We start from the raw sequence: 15700 nt of genomic DNA on the forward strand, positions 1-15700 counted from the left end.
GCCAGTTTGTGATGGATTCTTAGGCCCATAACTTTTCTTCTTAGTCAGCACAGGTTTAAAGCTTTAATGTCTCCTTACAGAAGAACCTTTTTAAGTATCTACTATCAATTATCCATCAGTCTGCCTATCTATCTAACATTTATCTATCTATATCTATCTATCTATCTATCTATCTATCTATCTATCTATCTATCTATCTATCTATCTATCTCCCTCCCTACTTACAAATCTATCAGTTTTCTATCCTTATCCGGCTTTGTTTTGCTTATACAGCAATTCAGGAACTTCTTGATTGGGATTCTGCTTGGCCTTATGATCCTGAGGACTGGCACTTCCACCTCTGGGTCTTCTGCAGGTTTATTCTCCTATTGCCAAAAGCTGGAAATACATTTTCTCTGTTTGCTTAGGATAGACATTTTTTCTGATGTTGATCATTCTGGCCTCAATTCTCCACCCTCAGACTTCCCTGAACCAGATGGAACACAAATCAGGCTCTCATTTTCTTAGCCAAAATTTACCAGATCCCATGATTTCCTCTCTTGGGTACAGATGAATCCTTAACTATTTGGTTCCTGAGTTGCTAAATAATCTAGAAGATGCTAACTTGCTTTACGTATCTTTTGGAGATGGATAATGGAAGGGGAGAATGTGACTAACAGTTGGGTTGGAACCAGAGGATCTATCTAGTACTGGACTCTAAGGCAAGGGTCGAGCTAGAGCATGCAATCATGAAGACAGGCAAAGCAATGCTGTGGGAGACAGAAGTGCTTGAGATCCAAGCAAGGTCAAGAGATAAATGGACATAACCTACACTACCTACACATCCGAGACAGGCACCCACACTGTGATCAGAGAGAATCAGCGACAACTTAGTAGTCACTATTCAGGCTGCCCTTTCACAGCTGAGAGCATCAAGGCACCATTGAAATATTCTGTTCCCTCCACTAGCAAGAGTGCATCAGAAACCTACATTCTCAGTGCCCAGTGGATGCAGTAAGAGATGCTCATGTCTTCCTGAGAGCTAGACTTCAAACCGGCTGAAACCCTACATACAATGAGAAAGCTTTGAACTAGAAAGGCTAGCTAAATGATGTCCTGTGCTCAGGGAAGCCTCCTTTCACACTAACTCAAAGTCAACTGATGAGGGAGCTAATGTTTTCAGAAGCTCTTCTCTTTTGCTATATAATTTAACCAAAGGAGTGACACCTCAAAATATTTCAAATTTTTCCATTGTTTTGAGGGAGGTGATGACAAAAAGCACCTCTATGGGAGACAGGAGTAGGGAATGTGGTGTCAGCCTTAAATTCTGCCTGCTGTAACATCTAAATGAGAGACAGAAGACGTAAACAATTATTACCCAGGCCTATGAAATGTTTTATGCGCCCAGCTGCCAATGAGTAGCTCTTTGAGGATAAGGATACAAATCTCCACCCAATGTGTGATGGTAAAAAGGTACTATGCCTGTGAACTTGGGACCAGATAGCTATATGCATAAAAGGTTTCCTTTTCTACTTATCCCAGTAACAACTTTCTGACACCCTAGCTGCCAAATGAGTTTCTTTTCTTTCCAATATGTCAAGATAGGAAACCCATGTCTTAATGCCTGGGATGGACATGGGTGAACATGGTAGTTCATCTACAACCTAAGACATCAACTTATGAGTGACACTGAGTTACTGGATATTGCTTCTTGGGAAAGAACTGAGGGGGGAGAGACAGAGAGAGAGAGACAGAGAGACAGAGAGAGACAGAGAGAGACAGAGACAGACACAGACAGAGAGAGAAGGAACCAGGGAAGCACCAGGCCTTCTCTTGCTAAGGAAAAGCTAGTTGACAGTTCTTTTTGGTTCTCAATCCCTCTACTCCCTCCATTATCCCACTGCTGAGTAGAACAGTCCCTGCTCCATCTCTACCAATATATTTCCCATTGCTGTGACAGAAATAGCTTGTCATTTATTCTCAATTACCATGCAGCCCAGTAACAATTATGCACATCATTAAGTATGTGTCACATTAACTTCGTTATATATTTTAGTTAAACACTGAACTTTGTATGCTTATCATCTTCATATTTATAGATCATGAAGCAGGGATATTAGATAGCATCCAAAATGTAAGTCAGAGAGGGCATTTGTATGCAAAAGAGAAAATGCCATTGGGGAGTCAGTAAGAGATTTTATGCATGAGTGATTGCCCAAAACTAATCAAAGAAGCAAAATAAAAAACAGAATGTTTTCACAGAGGTCAAATAGAAACCATCTAATAAATATATTTCAAAAAAATGTTCCAATAGCAGAATACATTTATTAATTATGTACAGATGAAAAATCTTGAAATTGTTCAGGTCAATCAATTTCTTCAACTAATCACAATTATAGGAGGATTACACATAGTCTATTTTCTTTCTTTCGTATGGAAGGTTAATGTGCTGAGTAACTTCGGAGCATTGCATAATGAATTATGAACAATTACCAAGGACATCTGTCTACTTATTTTCTCTTCTCTGCTGATGGGGAAGGAGAGTCTTATCACCCTGCAGGGATACCTGGAGTCTTCTAATTCCACAGGTAAGAAGGTAAGGACAGAGTATGCAGTCCCAGCTGATGAATGGGACTGAAAAGCTATGACAAAGTGCTACTTCCCTAGTGGAGGGTGATACCTTTGGATGGAGTGGTTAGTTCCTTACACTGGATGCGTATGGAGTGGTTAGTTCCTTACACTGGATGCATATGGAGTGGTTAGTTCCTTACACTGGATGCGTATGTACATGGACACTGGGCCCCCTAACACAGGAGGATCTCTGGGTGGACTGTGGGCTCCTGACATAGAATGAAATCTTGATGGACTGTGGGTCCCAGCATAGGATACTATCCTCTAGAATATACATGGAAGTATGTTGGGGAGTCTATCTCCACCCTCCCCCTTCTCTTGGTTATGTTAGCATACAGGAGATTCTGCTGCCCTGCCTTCAGGAACTTAGCAGTTTCTTATGTCATGATCTGCCACTGCCACCAGGTGCCACATGTGTGTCCTGCAGTTAGAAAGGACCAGTCTTCCATCCTACTGTCTGTTTCCAGAGTCCCCTCTTTGTCTCTGTGGGTGTCCCCCAGCCCTCTGCCCTCATGGTTCTGCTCCCATCTGTCTGTCTGTCTACATGTCCACTTGTCTGCCTCTGTCCCTTCCTCAGGCTTTCTCTACAAGGCCTCTTCCACACCAGGTCCTTTGCACAGTATACTTAGGGGCATACCTTGACATGGGCCAGCCAAAGTCCCCCCCTCACTCACTGCATTATATTTTATAACAGGTTGAGGCATGAAAACTGCATGCTCAAAGTTTTCCTAAGGTACAGAATAATTTCAAGACCAGCCTGAGCAATTCAGGAGGATCGTATCTCAAAGCAAAAAGTAGACAGAGGGCTGAGGCTACAGCTCAATGGTAGATCACTTGCCTCATATGCACCAGATCCTAAACGCAATCCTCATACCACAGAAAGAAAATCCGCCAGAATAGTTCTCTTGAGTATCACAACCCATCAAATACTGAATCTGACTTCATTTATACAAGTCCACACACTTAGGAGCCGTGGCAAGAGTATCACAAGTCAGAAAGTTGAAGGCCAGCCTGGGCTACATAGCAAGCCTCTCTCAAGACAACAGAAAGCACCTCTTGGGCGTGGACAAGCTTCACATATATCCAGGAACATACCAGAATACTGTGGAGGCTGCAGAGAGAAGCATTTAGAAAAGAAAAGATGTAATACCATGACAAAAGCATTCCTTCTGTTCTCTTCTAGTAAAATTCAGATGGCATAGTATGGCACCAGAGATGAAGCACTCAAGGGTGAGCAGACTGTCACCAGGATGCCAGGCCATAGGAGGCTGCCAGGTGCCCAGTGGAACAATCAACTTTCTGCCACCTACAAACAAAGGAATGGGACACTTTCCTTTGCCTCAGAGGGAGTGGCAATGAACTCACTTCTGGACAATGAAGTGTACAAGGCATTGACACACCTTTTCCCCAGTGGTTATTGAAATTTATTCAGTCTTTTTCCTTAGTAATTTATTTATTTACTTTACAGCCTGATAACAAACCTTTGCCCTCCTCTCCTCCCAGTTCCATCCTCCCACCCCTTTTCTATCCCCCTTTTCCTCAGAGAAGTGGAGGTCCCCCAACCACCAACCAAAGAGCACGCTGGAGCTAGACCTAGGTCCCCTACACAGATGTAGCAGATGTGTCCCTTGGTCTTCATGTGGGCCTCCTAATAGAGCGGGGCTGTCTCCGAGTCTTTTGCCCGCTCGCGGATCCCTTTCTCATAGCTGGGCTGCCTTATCTGGTCTCAATGGGAGAGGATACACTTAGTCCTGCTGCGACTTGATATACCAGAAGCTAGATTCTTACAAGGAGCTTTCTTACTTTGCAGAGAGATGAGAGTAAAGGAGAAATCGCTGCTTGTTTTCCATGCTCCCTGCCCTTGAACATGGTGTGCGAGCACAGACTTCTGGGAAGGAATTCGGGCATCACAGACATAGCCACACAAGCACATGACCTGGTGAGGGCTTGAGCATGCACGGGCAAACAACAGCTTCCAGTTTTCTATCCTCAGCTTACTTTTCAAAAGCAATAATCAGCTAAGCATTCAGGCAGAATGTCTTCTAACTGGATATCCAATTATCTGAGATGCTTGGCATTGAAGGACAGGAAGACTAATTGGATGGTAACCAGCAGTGACAACAGAGGCAAGAGAGACTCCGTGGTTTGTTTACTTGGCTTCGTTTTGTTTCCCAGGAAGGAAAATGTCAGCGTGTGTGGGTCTAGATGGTGGAGCCCCGTCTTTCTAACTAGTTGACAAACTGTGTATGGTATTTTATTGTATCTTGTAATGCTAAGAGGGGCATCTCCTGACTCAGGGGTAATTAGCACTAATTAAGCTGCCTCTCTTTCCCCTGGTGCTTTGTATTAAATAAAGATTGTGCAGCTGTGCAGGGGCTGATAGCTGTCGCGCATCTGGAGGTTAAGGGACAGAATTACTGCCTGTAGCCAGCCAGAAGCAAAAGGAAAACAAATTCTCCCCAAATCCCATGGAGCAGTGTTATGGGGATTGTGGGAGGTGACAGTGCTCTTTGCTGGAACTGGAATGTATTTAAGTGGTTGTGAGGAAGGCTGGGTACAAGGAAATATTTATGATCAAGGACATTTAGCTTTTTAAATAGTATATATGCAATTCAGTGACTCTCTACAAAACATAACTATTGCATCATTTTATTTAATTATTTTATTAATCACTTCATTTGTTTACATCTCAAGTGATATCCTACTTCCAGGTTACCCCCCCATCCCACATTTGCCCTCCCCCATCCCCTTTGTCTGTATGATGATTCTCCCCCACATCCCCACACTCTCCCATCCCACCACTCCACCATCACTCTACTCTGGGGTATCAAACCTCCCTGGGACCAAGGGCCTCTCCTCCTATTGCTGTTGGGCAAGGCCATTCTCTGCTACATATGTATCTGGAGCCAGGGATCCTTCCAGGCACACTCCTTGGTTGGTGGTCTAGATTATGGGAGAATTGAGTGGTCAAGCCAGGCTATGTTGTTCTTTCAATGGGGTTGCAATTTCCCACCACTCCCCCAGTCCTTCCACCAGTTCCCCCACCAGGTTCCCTGAGCTCAGGCTGATGTTTGGCTCCAAGCATCCACATCCTCACCAGTCAGTTGCTGGCCGGACCTCCCAAGGAACTGTCAGCAAGCACCTCTTGATCACAGTAACAGTGTTGGGTTTGGTGTCTGCAGATGTGATGGATCCCCAGGTGGGGCCGTCCCTGGGTGGTCCCTCCTTCAGTCCTATTGAGTCATTTTAAATGTCAAATCCTATTCGCAATAAAAGGGAAACTTGCAATGGTAGGTCACTGTGCCAACAGAAAGTTGGTTATAAAACATTAGAACAACCTCATAAATTCCATAGGAAGAAGTGAGAAAATATTTAGATGTGTTCACTAGGATGTATTGATGTGCTGTCTACCAATCAATGCCCCAAGTACTGTATCATCCAGATATAGTACTTACCCTAACAGTCATGCTTGAATGTCAGAAAGCTAATGTTTAGCAGGCAAGCAATCTTAAAATATACTGTGCTATTGCATTCTGTATAATTATAATATAGTTGATTCTTTGAAGGAAAGGAACAGAGAAAAAGTTAAAGGATCCTAATTTGGATTTAGGGATCAGGTAAATTTTCCTGGAGGAAGTGACATTGAGCTTGGGCATGAAGGATGATTAAGTATTGATAAACTAAAAGCTAGCAGTTCTGGTAAGAACAGAGTCTAGTCATAGTCCACTTTTATGTAGCTGCATGGTTACTGGGTTCCTGAGAGGAAAGATTGGGGCTGAAAGGGTAGGACAGCGAGAGAAGAGTGAGACCAAGACAAAATTTCTGACCAAGGCTCAACGTTTACTTAAGAGTCTGGGTTTATAAAGGGGGGAGATCCCATTCCCCACTATGCCAGGATCTTGTCTCCTCATCAGCATCTTGTTGCTTGTCAGGAACTCCTCAGGCAGACAGGCTCAGCAGCTCAGCAGGTGGTGGCTCCTTGTAGGAAGCTGCAGATGTGGCAGGACACTAGACTTTACCTAGGTTGGAAGGCTCCACCCTAGTCATCTTAGGTGGGCTAGCCGGCTGTGGCAGAGCAAGGTCTGAATCAGCCTGCTCCAGGCTGGGGGGAGGGCACATTTGTAGAAATGGTTCTACTTGCGTAAAAACACATAATTGCACATTAAAAATATAAAACTCAAGAGTAGATAGAAGTTACATGCTACTCAGCTTTCCAACTCGGTGACAATACACTTGGAGTGAGTGAAACCATAAGGAAGAAAGGTTTATTCTGGTTCATGTTTTCAAGGATGTGTTAGCATATTACAATATAGTGGAAGAATGTGTTAAAAGAAAGTTATTGTCCTCATGGCACTCAGGAAGCCATGAGAGAGAGTGAGAGCAAGAGACCTGGAGTGGGAGCAAAGCGGGAATAGGAGGAGAGAGAGGGGGGGGAAGAGGGAGAGAGGGAAAGAGAGAGAGAGGGAGAAAGAGAGAGACTAAGAGGAGGGAGAGAGAAAGAGAGAGGGAGATAGGAAGAGAGGGAAAAAGAGAGAGACTAAGAGGAGGGGCAGAGGGAAAGAGGGAGAGAGAAAAGAAGGAGAAAGGGGAAAAGAGAGAGACTAAGAGGAGGGAGTGAGAGAAAGAGAGAATAAGAGGAGGGGAGAATGGAAAGAGGGAGGGAGAGGAAGAGAGGGAAAGAGGAAGGGAGGGAGAGAGGGAAGTAAGGAAAGAGGGAGAGAGGGAAGGAGACAGATAGACAGAGAGAGAAGGAGTGAGAGAGAAAGAGAGAGAGAACAGAAAGAATGGATGTTCCAAAATACCCTTCGAAGGTACTTCTTTGTTGATGGACCTTCGGTCAACTAGATCCCACCCTCCATGAGCTTCACCTCAGCCTGGGGAACATGTGGCCTTTGGAAGATGACCAAGACCCACACTTAGCAGGTTGGAAACATAAGCCAGCACCTGCATGAATCAGAACTGTGTGTGCCCCTGTCAGTTTCTTCAACTCCTATAGTAGCCTTCCACTACCAACTCCAAAGACTGAGTATTCATTGATTGAAACACCAGGTGTGAATAGCAACAGGGCTCTCAGGCCATGTTCAGTACTGAGGCACAACCCCACGCTTTGTCCCTGAAGTCCCTTCAGAACTTCTCCTTTCTGATACATCTCCCACAAAGAAAAAGGAAAGAAAATGTAAGAGAAGGCTGACTTCTGTGGATCTGAAGCACAGATCACTCTCATATTGCTGATCTACAAAATTGCCACTTTCAACCTTAGTGTGGCTTTGCTCCTCCAACTGGATAGAAAGGTTCTGTTATTTATGTTTAGAGAAGACTGTGTGTGCATGCATGCATATGTGAGCATATGCACACATAGAGACAAACATTCAGATAAGCTAACACACACACACACACACACACACACACACACACACACACATAGGAAGGTCACAGCACACATTGAGAAAATATTTGGAATTCAGCCCTAGTCATTAAAAATCCTGTTTGAGACACCACTAAAGAGAGACTATTTTACAGCCTCTCTAGAGTTTTTTCATGCTGTTGTACATGTTCTACAATATGCATCGTACTGAAATTCAATGCAACTCTCACACTCGTGAAATTGATCGGATTTGTCAGTCGACTTGATGTTTGAGGACAAACTATTGCCATTTTAATTTGAAAAATACAAAGCTACCATGTCCTCCTTCAAACTTCAATTACCATATTTGTTATTGTATGTACCATTTATATGGAGCCATAAAAGTATGAGGCTTCTTATGGTCAATAGGGCATGAAAATAAACAAAAAACAAATAAGCAAAAAGCCCTGTGTGCCGAAGGATTTATCAGCAAGCACCTTCCCATCTCCCCAAGGTATCCATTTAATGAGCTGAATGGTTAAGATGATGAAGAACCAGAGCTCTTAATTTATTCAGTTCCATTAATATTCTTCTATAAAAGAAAACAAGAATTGAGTATGAAAAATAATGCAGCCAGGAAAGAGAATGCCAAGTGTGCACATCGGAGCTGTGGAAACTCTCCATAGGAATATTATCTTTCTAGGATAGTTTGACATTGCAGAATAATAAAGTGCCTTGGACTGTGCTTTTGGCTCTGGTATCAATGCATTTTCCAGATTAGAGAGGATGAGTGAAGGGGGTAGGGGGTGGTGGTAAGGTTTATGGAGTCAGAAGATTCTACCTGCCATTTCTTACCTGGTCAGCTTAGTCAAGTTCCTAGATCCGGGTCCCTGGGTTTCCTCTTCCACCTCATAGTATCTGTCTTCAGGATGCCTGAGGGTAGATTGGAGATAGTGATTGTCATGCACTCAATGTCCATTTCTCCTTGATTTATCTGTATGTTCACATTTGTCTTTATACAGAGGACAAAAGACTCTAAGAAAGAGAGTGGGTGGGATATAGAACATGTGATGTTGATGTGGGAAGGGGGAAACGAGAGCAGAGGGACAAGGATGGCAGGGGGATGATGGGAAAGGAGAGGTTAGAGCAGAGGGATAAGGATGAGAGAGGAATGCTGGGAAGGGGGAGACTAGAACAGAGAGATGAAGATGAGAGGTGGGTGATGGGAACAGGGAGACTAGAGCAGAGGGATGAAGATGAGAGGGGATACTGGATCAGAGGAACAGGGTCACCTAAAAAAAACAATGGGTAAAAATGCCCTAAGGAATCCTGCTATTGTGTGAGCTAATTTAAAAGAAAAGGAAAAAAGCTTGATACTGTCAATAATGCCATACCCATAACAAATATATAGCTGAGCAATTAGGTTGTCACACAACAGTATTGCTGACTGCAGAACCCTTGTTACTATGTTTTGTTTATTGACCTTTTTTGTCTATTATGAATTATATAGAAAAGAACATTAAGATGTATACTTGTAATTATTCAAATCTAATGCACAGCCTATGATTTCTAAAAGACTCACATTCTACTGTAACCACGTAAACCATCACTCTGAAGCTATCAGGTAATAAACTGATTAAGGCACACTCTCACCTGCTTTCCCTGTTGCTATGATAAAAACCTTTACAAAAGCAATTCAGGGAGAAAGGGCTTAATTGGTTCACAAGTCCAGATTATAGTCCATCACTACAGGCTAGTCAAGACAGTAGGGGATTAAATCACTTGGTCATGTTACATCCACACTCAACAGCAATGAATTATTGTGTGCTTGCTCAGCCTACTTTATCTATTAAAAAGATATACATTTTATTTAGCACTCAAACATGTGTGTGTGTGTGTGTGTGTGTGTGTGTACAAAAACCTCAGGGAATTGTTTCTTTCTTTCCACCATGTGGGTCTTGGAGATTGAACTCAGATCATCAGAATTAGTAGCAAGTTCATTTGCCTGCTGAGTCTTCTTGCCATCTCAATATTCTTCATTTGTATATAAAAAAGGTGTCTCTGCCAAGGGAATGACACTACCCACAGTGGGTAGGTCTTTCCATCTCAATTAACATAATGAAAATAATCCCTCAAGAACATGGCCACACTCCAATCTAATCCAGATAATCCTTTGAGAGTCTTTCCCCAGATGATTCTAGATGTGTCAAGTTGAAAATTAAAATATCACAGATACCCATGGGTTTAACTGATCATAAGCAAAGCTTTATAAAGGGTGACTCATTGCTTACCCCCTTCCTCATATACAAAGAACCACAATATTTAATAAAATCAGGAGTGTTGAAACATACATAGGAAATGTTCCTTTAAGAGGTTCTTGTGATGAAAGCATGATTGCCAACCCTTAGAGCTCTTAAGAAGATATTGGAATATGGAGGTTTCGACTTACTCGTGGCCCAGTCTCTTTCATTCCTTTCTCTCTGCTTACTGGGAGCCATGAGGAAAACAGCCCCCTTCATCTACCCTCTACCACAACATTCTCTTTTATTTCAGTTCCCCAGACAACAAAGCAAAAAGGCTACAAGCTAGTTCCATGAGCAAAACAAATCCTTGTTTTATGTCATACCTCCTGGGTGTTAATACAGTTATAAAAAACTCAAGTCACACTGTAGTAATGGGTATATCCCAAGGCAATGGAATGAAGATACTGTAGTAATGGGTATATCCCAAGGCAACGGAATGAAGACACTGTAGTAATGGGTATATCCCAAGGCAACAGAATGAAGCAGACTCTCCATCCTCCTCCTCCTCCTCCTCCTTCCTATTTCCCTCCTCTTCCTTCTCTTTCTCTTCTTCCTTTTCCTCCTCCTCTCCTCTCACTTAAATATCCTTATATACCTTTATTACAAATCAATATGAATCTCTTGATTTCCATAACCTGATGGTTTATTCTAGTACAGTTAAAACTCAAATTAATAGTATTATTTTAAGACTAGAAGAGGGCAGCTCCAATCCTGGAAGCTCACCAGGGCACACAGCTCTCCAACTGGCTTAGGTATAGGTCTACATAGAGGGTCTAGGTCTAGGTTTAGGTCTAGGTATAAGTATAGGTCTACATATAGGTCTACATATAGGTATAGATATAGGTCTACAGATAGGTATAGGTATAGATAAGATATAGGTATAAGTAAGGGGGTATAGGTATATTGAGGCCTATCTCCACCAATGCTTAGTGTCAACCATTGCATGCATTATCTTAACCATCATTTTAGTTACCCAAAGAACAAAACACCTGCTGTGTATGGATGAATGGGGAAGAAGACTCACAAGACATTTTCCCTCTATCCACATCCACACTGTCATCAGAGGTGTGACGAGGATAGCTTATTTCCCTGCTCCTTGGCACAGAGTTTGGTTGTGTGACTTGCTTTTGCTCATGAAATACAGCCAAATACGTCTAGGTCATTTGCCCCCATGAGTCAACTCTGCCATCACTACACAAAGCAAATGACCCAACTCATTTGTTGTCCCAAGAGAAAGCCAAGAAACAAATTGAGCAGAGCCACTCTGCTGACCACAATTTGAAGCCAAAACATCTACTGAGCAGCAATCCCATGAGGATACAACACAATTTCTACTGTGTGCCACCACTGTAGTTTTTTCTAGAAAGCATTATTGTACCAATAGCTAATTAAAACATTAATCTTGCATATAGATATTAATGTACAGTGGAAACACATTCTGTTGTATGTATTAAAGAACACATAAGAAAATAAAAGAAAAGTATTTTTACTGTATTCTTAGCAGGGCTAGATGTTCACATGAAAAGAGGCACTGGGATATGATGTCACAATATCCTCTGGTGAGAAGCGTCCCAAGAGTCATTGAAATATGAATACTATCTGCAGAAATTCATTGATTCCAAAATAGGAGGATTGTAGGAGTTGAACACAGCTGAATTAAATATCTCTGAAACGTTATGCCAAGTAATCAGATGCCTTTGATGTGCGCTGTGGTCCTACTGTGTTACGCCCAACTGTCCATATGCAGACTCAGGAGCTGGCATCTTTCCTTGAACTCAAAGCTTTTAAAACATCCCTGAGAGAAAAATAAGACTAATTGAAAAGGCAGATACCCCTCCCAAGATGTATCATGGTATCATGGGAAAGTAGAGAGAGCTAGAGATAGCACAAGGTGCTCGCTCGGGAGGTCAGAAGGTATCACCTTTTCTAAGCCACTTTCCCACAAGCCACTCTATACAGCCTGCTGTTGGAAAACATTTCTTCCATTTTCCTAAATAGCCAGTGTCCACCCTCATCACAAGAATTCCTGAAATTATTCTTTCGCATTTGTCTTCTCTGAAAGATTGTGGTTTCTTTGAAGGGCTGTGGCACAATGCTTGGTATATCTTCTTTCTTTTTTGGTTTTCTGAGACAGGGTCTCCCTGTGTATCCCTGGCTGTTCTGAAACTCACTTTGTAGACCAGGCTGGCCTCAGCCTCCTGAGTGCTGGCATTTAAAGTGTGCTCTTTTGTGGCTCCCTTGGCATATCTAATGTATGAATAAGTGCTGTCTACTATGAACCTGACTCCTCATGTCTCAAATAGGAATGTACTTAGCCAAATGGAGGTAGTCAAAATGAAGAGTCTGCTGTCCTGTTGAAAACCTTCTTAAGGATCAAAAGTTCGATTCATTCCTAGAACACTGTGGTGCCAGGTGACATAAATATTTGCTCTCTGAGACCACTCCAAATACAAAATTGTTTCCCGAATGTTTTAGTGTCCTTAAATGGAAGCTGACTAAACACTTCCAATGTAATGAGCATACAGTTTTGGAAATCAAAATGAAGGCTATGCCCCTTTGTATGAACAATAACCACAGTTATTTTAACAACTTTAACAATAGACTTTTCTCTGTGAAACCAATCTAATTTCATTTTTTTTTTAAAGCAGAGAGAAGCTATGTCACAATAAGAGGAAAAGCAAGTCTAGATTGATAGTCTGTTTCCTTATTTATTCAGACAGTTGTGTGAGGACGGAGAGTGAAGGGCTGGAGAGATGCTCAGCAGCTAAATGAAGTCTCATACTGCTCTTGCAGAGGACTTGGGTTTGGTTCCCAACACCAACATGGCGGCTCACAACTGCCTAGAACTTCAGCTCTGGGGTTAGCCAATTCCCTCTTCTGGCTTCCAGGGGCTCCTGCACACCTGTGAACATGTAAACTTATATAGGAACACACACATATGCCTAAGTAAAAATAAATGAATAAATCTTTGATAAATTTATATTTTTGAGAGTGTAATATAATTATATAATTTCTCCTGTGTCTTTCCTCCCCCCAAACCCTCCCATATGCCACTCCTTGGTCTCTTTATAATAGACTTTGACAGTTCTGAAAACCTAGAATCAAGTTTCAAGTATTATATGGTGACTTCTGCCTCATGAAAAAAATCTTTTATAGGGGCACAAGGCATTAAGTAAATGTCATGTGACATTTCTCTAAATAACAGAAATTACAGGTGACTTGCTCCAAAGGATACTTATCAATCAATATGTTGTATATCATCTAAGGTATACCTGTTACAGATATTTATGATAATGGAATATATTGTTTAACATGATGAAGCCTGAAAGGCTCATTGCCTCTAAATTTGATTCAGTGTCTCCATTTCCTTTCAACCGTGACTCATGGTTTGTAGCTCTTCAACATTAGCTTTATCACAGAAGGCAATGGACCATTTCTAAGTCTACATGCATGTGCACAATTGGCAAGACAGCTGTTCTTTGTGAAGACATCTCCTGCAAACACACAAGCCAAGACTGCTAACACTTAGATGACTGGCAGCATACTGACTGACCTCCCTCCTTTACTCCCAGGAGGCTCTAGCTCCCCTAGTGTTGCCCTTCCATCCGAAGGAATTTCTCATCTCCATCCTTTTTTATTTAATTTTATTCTTCTCTCATATATTATATCTCAGACTGTAATTTCCACTCCCTCCACCCCTCCCTGCCCCCATGGCCCTCTCTACCATATTTGCTCCCCCATTTTTGTTTCCCTTTAAAAACAGAAATGGACTTGCCTCCCAGGGATATCTACCCAACAGGGCCTAACAAGATATAGCAGGACTAGGTACAAACCGTTCTATCAAGGCTGGACAGTAGAGGCAGCACAGTAGGAGGATAAGGAACCCAAGCACAGCCCCACCCCCACTGTGAGGAGTCCTACAAGAACATCAAGCTACACAGCCGGAAGGTATATGCATAAGACCTAGCTCAGACTAATACAGGGTGTATGTGTGTTCATGACAATTGTGCTAGGCACCTATCTATGAGTACAGGAGAATATCATTAGGAGTCATTTCATTGATTTTTTTTCTTTTTTTTTAAGCAAATCATGTTTGGTTCTATTCTGAGTCTCTGAGCTGTCCTGTCTCTGGTTCCTGGCCTTCCAGGAAGTGTCAGGCATGAGCTCCATCTCTTTGCACAAGCCTCAAATAGGACCAGTCATTGGTTAGCCACTCCCACATGTCTGCACCACCATTACCTCAGCATATCTTGCAGGTTGCAGATCATATGTTGAAGGATTGTGGCTAGCTTGATGTCTTGGTCCCGCTGCTAGAGCCTTGCCTGGTTATTAGAGATAGCCGGTTCTGGCTCCATATCCCACATTGCTAGGGTTGCATCTACTAGGGTCACTCTCGGAGAAGATTTTGGAGAGTTTCCACTGCTCTAAGTTCTACATTGACCCAACAAATGTCCCCTAATTTCATGATAACCTGTATGCTTTTTGTTTCCTTGTCTCAGATTTCAGTATGCCCAGTTAATAACCAAGGACCAAAGAACAAGTTTTTTCAGATTTCAACATATATCAGAGTACAAGGGAAGCCTTGTGAAAATAGAAACCAGAGCCAGCCCAATGCTGGGGTGAGACCCGGGGATGTACGTGTCAAACAAAGCACCAAGTCACTCTAATGCTGGAGCTCTTAGACAGGACCTCTCAGTCACACACAGGACATTTGTAAACAGGGCTATATCATTACAGATTGCTACAAAACTGCCACAGTGTCTCAGGGCTTGCTGATTGTGAAGGATGAGCAAAGCACAATAAACACACACTTGTGGAAATGGTGAAAGAAAGACTAAGAAAGGTAAGTTGCAGATCAAAATCTGAAGACTGTAACATCAACTCTCTAACACCACATTAAAGCCCCCTCCCCTGCCCCTGCCCTGCTGCTCCCACCACGTGTACCAGTTTTCATGCCTGCATGTAGATTCTTTATTCACCTTCCAAATCCATTTTGGTGTGTGCCGATCTGTCATTCTGGAATGCCACATCCTGTTAGTAGGTTTGCTTGTTTTCCTTTTTTATTCCCAATGGCTTATCACATCCAAACAAACAAAACCCCTTGTTCCTCTGAAGTTGTTGTCCCTGTAGAGTAAAGCCTTGCCAGGATAATTTGTGATCAAAACCTTCTGAGTCATTCTGCCCTCACAGGAAGCCTTTCCCCTGCTTGAAGACCCCGAAATAGATTCTTTTGAAATATCAGGGTCAAGTGTAAAGCGATTCTTTCTTTTCTATTCTTTCAGTGTCAATACCCCCAAACACTATTAATTACTCTCTTAGCAAACAGAAAGGAGAATACCGTTCCTCCAGAAACAGAGAGCAGACCACAATATCACTTGAAGGGGTAAGCTTGATGGCTTGCTGCATGGTTTGCAATGCTAAAATTGAAACAGGTGAGATACCG

General features: G+C 42.4%; 1 long non-coding RNA gene across 1 annotated transcript in view; it reads left to right on the forward strand.

The window, feature by feature from the left end:
* LOC116069665 overlaps positions 1-4001 on the forward strand; it is a 39592-nt gene extending 35591 nt beyond the window's left edge. The window contains exons 2-3 of the long non-coding RNA XR_004110088.1: positions 2420-2567; positions 3794-4001. This is a non-coding gene — a long non-coding RNA (uncharacterized LOC116069665). The remainder of the gene's footprint in view (positions 1-2419; positions 2568-3793) is intronic.
* Positions 4002-15700: the final 11699 nt, after the last annotated feature.

Source organism: Mastomys coucha, unplaced genomic scaffold (assembly GCF_008632895.1).
Source record: "Mastomys coucha isolate ucsf_1 unplaced genomic scaffold, UCSF_Mcou_1 pScaffold22, whole genome shotgun sequence".
Classification (NCBI taxonomy): Eukaryota; Metazoa; Chordata; class Mammalia; order Rodentia; family Muridae; genus Mastomys; species Mastomys coucha.